Source organism: Carlito syrichta, unplaced genomic scaffold (assembly GCF_000164805.1).
Source record: "Carlito syrichta isolate Samal-C Ts95f unplaced genomic scaffold, Tarsius_syrichta-2.0.1 Scaffold303780, whole genome shotgun sequence".
NCBI lineage: Eukaryota > Metazoa > Chordata > Mammalia > Primates > Tarsiidae > Carlito > Carlito syrichta.
In genome coordinates this window covers 85,132-91,448 of record NW_007247876.1, presented here as the reverse complement: position 1 = coordinate 91,448, position 6,317 = coordinate 85,132, and the positions used below count along the sequence as shown (strand labels likewise).

At 39.9% G+C, this 6,317-nt stretch overlaps 1 pseudogene; it reads left to right on the top strand.

The window, feature by feature from the left end:
* LOC103261584 overlaps positions 1-6,044 on the top strand; it is a 26,119-nt pseudogene extending 20,075 nt beyond the window's left edge.
* Positions 6,045-6,317: the final 273 nt, after the last annotated feature.

Sequence of the window (6,317 nt, the reverse complement as noted above, 5' to 3'; positions counted from 1 at the left end):
CCCAGACTGGAGTGCAGTAGCCGCTCCCGGCCACCGCAGCCTCCACCTGCTGGGCTCTGGTGATCCTTCCGCCTCAGCCTTCCAAGTAGCCCAGCAAGTCAAAGCATGGAAAACTTACCGAGGTTGTCCAATAGAAGGGATTGTTTCAATTTTTTCAATACAAAAGTAAAAACAAAGTTTCCATGAGTGAGGAAATGAAAGGGAGGAGGGACTAAAGGCCTCACCTTACATGGTAGGGAGTAAAAAGAGATTATCTATAACCAATGGGACAAGAAATCAAGGGAAAATACATATTCTTAGAGGTACAAAGCAACCAAAATAGGAACTAAGAGTAGACAGACTTGCCATGGGAGACAAAGGGCAGACAGTCCAGGGGAGTATAATTGAGCTGGTCTTCACTCTCCGTGGCAGGAAGCTAACAGGCAGTGTTCGCAGTAGATCATCCAAAACATCTTGACAATCAGTTCAGAATTTTAAAAATCTGAAATCTAAAAATAGAAGCTAGTGAGAGTTCAAAACGGCAGACTGAGGACAGGATGGATGTGGCAACCGATTGCTGCTTTTCACAGCAAACCCTCTTGTACTATTTATCCTTTAAACAATTTTCTTCCTCATTTTGACAAAACTTTAGATGTTATAACTATATATTCACATGATACATTTTAAGGCAGTGGCTACTAGAAACATATAATAATATTAAACAGTGCCTCTTTTAATAAAAAAAATCTGCTGTCTATTCACCTATCTAAAGAATTATATTAAAAAGTTTTACAACAATATTCATCCGATATTTCCAAGTGGTGGGATTTCAGAACTGTTTTTTACATTGTTCTCTTTACTTTGCTGTACTCCTTAAATGATCTGCGTCTTTATGTCACTTTTCTAATAATAGCATGATTATTGCATACTCTGAATGACGGAAGGGTGCTGGGCTGTAAGTGAAAAAAAGTGGAAGCAAGAAGCCGGGACATCATGGTGTCGACAGGAGGCTTGCACTGGAAACAGAAGCGGCCTGGTTCACAGTAGAGGAGGAACTGGGATGGTGGTTACCTGCCTGAGCTGCAGGAGCATAGGGGCTGGAGATAGGGAGAATTGAATATGTTATTTCCAAACTGAGAGGGGCTGGGCACAACATCAAGCCTAAACTTGAAAATTCAAGAAACATACCAGGAATAGTCATATAGTCAGTTGCTTATACATGCTGGACATATGAATTTGGCCTTTGTCAACAAGTAGACAGGAAGGCGAGTGATGAGCAAGCATGCAATCACCAGAAGTAGGGATTGAGACAAGACAGAAGAGGATCCTGGACCCACACAGATGTCCCCAACAGTGGCAGATCCAAGACAGAAGGAACCCTGGGAAGGAACTAAGAGGAGTAAGAGGGAACACATTGGTCAATAAAAATCTTGGAGGCTGTGGCCTCAGAGAAGTTGAGGAGGAGGCTAGTTCAAGAAAAAGGGTACGCTGGAGTGAGGGTAAGGGGATACAAACCCAAGTAGAAAGATCCACTCTTCAAGGAAGAAGGGAAAGAAAGGAGGAAAGAGGAGAAAAAGTGGCTGCAGCAGGTATCTTCTATGGAGTCAGCAGTGAGAAAATGGCGTCTGGTGGCTTTTATTTTTCAGCATAGTAGGAAGTAAGATCGTCTGCTAAGAGGAAGAAAAGAAGTAAAAATGATGGCTGATGGAGAGACGACAGCAGTGGGTGGAAACCCAAAATAATCTCTGGGCCATTAGCACTCATCACCTCATTACTTTAGTTATGAGATCGGTAATATAATTTCCATTGTTCAGTAGCCTAGATTTTGTGTTAATCCCTCCCTGAGTAAAAGAAGACTGGTATTCGGACACACATGGACTCATAGAACATTGGAACTTAAATAAATCTTATCATTTGGGGCACCCATATTATATGCCCCAATATTCACTATGTAGAGATGATAAAACTAAGGCTCAACTTAAGTAATTTTCTTAAAATGGAAGACCCAGTTGGTGACAGAGGGAGAAATATAACATAAGATTTTAGATTCTCAATCTATTGGCATGAAAGCCTCTCTCTCTTTCTCTCTCTCTCTCTCTCTCTCTCTCTCTCTCTCTCTCTCTCTCTCTCTCACACACACACACACACACACACACACACACACACACACACACATACTTCTGCATAAAAAATTTAAGTGTTTGTATATCAGATTCAACTGATGTCAACTAAAAATTGGTCCTTGTCAGTTTCTTTGTGTTATCATATAAGGATGCATTGCAATACTGGACGTGATGTGCTTCTGAGATTTGTATGTACATCACTTTTAAAGGTGTAGTAGTTAACTGCTAAAGAATAAATTTATATTTAACATATTTTGAAAGTAAGGACTATTTCTTAGAGACATAGTTTATCATCTCCCATCATTCCAATATCTTTCTAATTTTCTGCACAAAAAAATTTCAAGAGGTGGGGAAGATTATTCCCTGCTTGTATTTTTGTCATTTGACTAATATTTTCAGAATGGCATTCAAATGATTCCACTTGTTTTTCACACTCCAGCAGGCAGCCACCTGCCACCTCCTTCATAAAGGAAACAACCCATCAGATTTTCTCCTCTCCATAAATAACTTCTTCCCTAGGAGAAGGGAAAATGCATGCAGGGTGGCACTTACCCTTATTTCTACAAATATTTCTGTTGACTTTTGTAGTGTTATGCTAATACCTTTTGCCATTGTGGACATTATATTTAATCCTTCCCACTTTCCTTTAAGATCATAGTTAATCTCTTTCACCTAATAAATTTTTGGTTGAGTATTAAACTTTAATTAGGCTTGAAATTGTTCTTTGAAATGATTTTCTGTACAGTTATGAGACACCAGGATCCTGTGATAACAAGTTCCACCGTGTTCTGTCAGACCATGTAACTCTGATCACCACACCCAGAGAAGCTTGCTTGTTGCATTCACCCTGTCTCTGCACAAGGGCAGATTCAAACAAAGATGCACTAACAGAAGAATAAAATACGTTTTCCTCTTCTCCTCTTGGATATCCACAGCATGGAGGGACGGAGAGGCTGCAGAGCCTGCAGGTGCTGAGGACTTGGAAGAGGACATAATGACAGCCAGAGATGGACTGATTATGGAACTGATTAAGATTAATTCCTAGCAAGATACTCTTAAGGTCATATACTTTTGTAAAATTCACTAGTGTAAGAGTTGTTGCAGTCAGTAAGATGACTGTCATGCTGATTGGTTCAGTGGAATAGACCAGTGTGGCTCACAACCCTCTCCATGTGTAGTTAAAGTGCCCGCCAACCCACGTGGTCTGCCTCCAGAGCATTCCTACCCTATCCTACAATGATTCATTCAGCACACAATACAGGGGTCACAATTCCTACTCCCCAACGATATGAGCAGTGACAGGCACATGAGGAGAGAGGCTTGAAGCATCTGGAAACATAAGTTAGCCCGTGGAAGGTTCTTCCAATAACCAGATGTATAAAATTGTGAGGGTGTAACTTTTTTTTTTTTTTTTTTTTTTTTTTTACTTTCAGGCAAAACAAAGTTCTCTCCTATCCAAAATGAACTCAGCAATGACCTGAAATTTTATCATTCATAGAGGAAAGAAACTTGGCTGAGATGTTTCCAAATTTGACAATACCTGCATTTCATAACATTACCAGAAACAAATTGTGGAAGCAGAAAGTTTCTGCGTAACTGAATTCTATAAATTTCAGTCAGCCATGCTTTAGGAAAGACTATATGACCTTACTATTGTCTTTACAGACTATATTACAAAACTGATGTCCCAAGAAAAGTTGATCAACAGATGACAGTCAAAAAAAATGTTTTAGATGGATTAAGCAGATGAGTAATAATATACATGTGTGTGTGCATATCTTATTTTTCAGGATTTTTATGTCTGTGGTATTTGTTAGCTAATTAAAAGTTATACTGAAATGTGATTTCTTTCTCATTGTAAAAAATTCATATTTGTACCTGATGTTCTGTTCATAACTTTTTGATATTTTTCTTGAAGTTGGTTATGAAAATTGTGTAAACTTCAGAATCCAGAAAACCTGAGTCCCCTGCTGTCAGTGAAGCTGCACTGGTCTGGATATACGTTCTAATGAGGAATTTGGTGCAATTCTAGAGAAAATTAAAGGGAGAATTGAAGATACTTTCTCCCCACTCCCACCACCATTCTTTGAAACTGTTATGTTATTTTAAAAATAGAAGCTCTAAACTTTGACAGAATAAAAATAATTGTTCTAAGGCAGCAATGCTTTGCATTTTGTCTAATTTCTCACAAGAAAGTTGATCAGAATTAACTCTCAGAGATCAGTGAAAGACAAAGCTTTGAAGGGCGGCCTGTCTTCCAGCACTTCACCATACCAGCCAGGACGGTGGTCACTTCTCCCACACCTGAATCTGACTCTGGCCATAAATGACAGAAGCTTAGATGGGTTTGGATACCTCAAGTGACATACTTGCCATTTGAAGAAGTCATGAGTGCATTTCAGAAAAACCTCTAGAGACGGAAGGCAGGGAAGCTAACTGGCAAGAGGCCAGCCTTTGCCGTAGAGCAGCTTGGGATTTTCTGGTCACCTTACTTCACCTCATGGGTGAGTCAAAGAGACATGGATACTTGACTCAGAGGGTGCCTTGCAAGCAATGAGTCTCCAAATGTAGGTATTTGTTTAAGGCACACTGAAAAGTGCTTGACACACTCAAGAATATCCTTAGGAGTCATCTCTTTTTTTAATTATCTTTTCCACAATTCAATTGTTTTAATCACAATTAAATTTTGATAATATTAAGCCATTTAGGAAGCAGGACACAAGCTTCTGTGACTTTAGGAAAATCCTACCACACCAGTTTCCCCCTCAGCTAGACCCGTGCGTGTAAGTTGAAGAGGATGCAGCTGTAGTTGAAGCAGAAAAATAAGAATTTATACATCTGTAATTTGACCAATCAGATTGCAGTCTCCAAGGGAAAGTTGCTGTATACTATTTGAATGTAAGTGATATAAAATTGTCTTAAGATGCTCAACAGAGTAGAAACCCACTCAGTGAAAGCATTGTTTTGCACTATGGTTTGTTTTTCCTCAACTTTTTATTTTTTAAAAAACAAACCAACAAAAAATTGTTTAACGCATGGTACAATAAATCTCCACACACTCTTCACCTAGATTCACCAATGCTTAATTCCGTATGCTTGTTATTTTCCTTTTACTTTCTATATCCTCCCCCACACATGCGAAGCCATTAGAAAATAAGTTGCAGACATCATGCCACTTCTGCACTGGGCACTTTAGCATGTGTCACCTAAAAACAAAGATATTTTTCTTCATAACCACAATATCTTCCTAACCACAATACCATGAGATCATCATGCATAAGGAAGTTCACACTGATGCAATAATCCCATTACATTTCAGATTTATATTCAGTTAATATAGCTGCACCCAGCAAGCTGCAGAGGGGTCCGTGAGGAAGAGGAGGGGAGGCTTTGCCTGAGATCCCCTCAGCAATGGTGCTTTGGCCGTAGTTCTGGGGATTGTTGTCAGTTTGCAGGAACCTCAAGTGTGGGTTCACAGCACTCTCTACCGATTCCAAGCTGGCAGGGACCCTCTGAAAAATGAAGCTGTTGTGCCCCAGAGTTCACCAACTGTAACCCCCAGAATCTGGAGTTCTTATCTGTAGCCAGGAAAGAACGGGGTTGAAGGACAATGTGGCCCTCCTGTGAGTTCTGGCACAGGTTATGTTATAAGGACTCAGCATCATGAAGAAGAATTTGTTGAGGGTCAAAATGGCCAGGTTGTGGCCTCTGGCATTCACTGGCATACGGGCTATTAAAAAGCATCTATATAGTACCAGAAATGTGGTGGCATATGAGAGTGTAGGACTGCTGCTCGCAGAGCAGTGCTTAGAGGCAGGAATCAACTTCATGGTCTGCCAGCCAACCCCTTGGGAGGCACCCTCAGACTCAACGAAACGACTACAAAGTGCCATGGCAGAAAGCAGTGTGATTCTACAGGAGTCCCAGAAAATTTATGAGTAAAATAGATGCATTAATTGTTTTGAATGTGTAAATATAGAACTGTCAGCTACTACAGCTATCAAAAGAGAGCATCTGGAAGAACAGCCAGCTTGGAAGTTTTATAGCAATAATGTTACAGTGGAATATTATTTGTAGTTAAGGACATTCCCTCCTCCTTTGTGTGTGTTTGTTTTTTAAATCAAGGGCTAAATTCTCCCCCTCTTTTGGACATGAGAGAAGCCTCTAAGAAAAGCAGTTACCAATTATAGTTAATTATTGAAGGACAAATTAAAA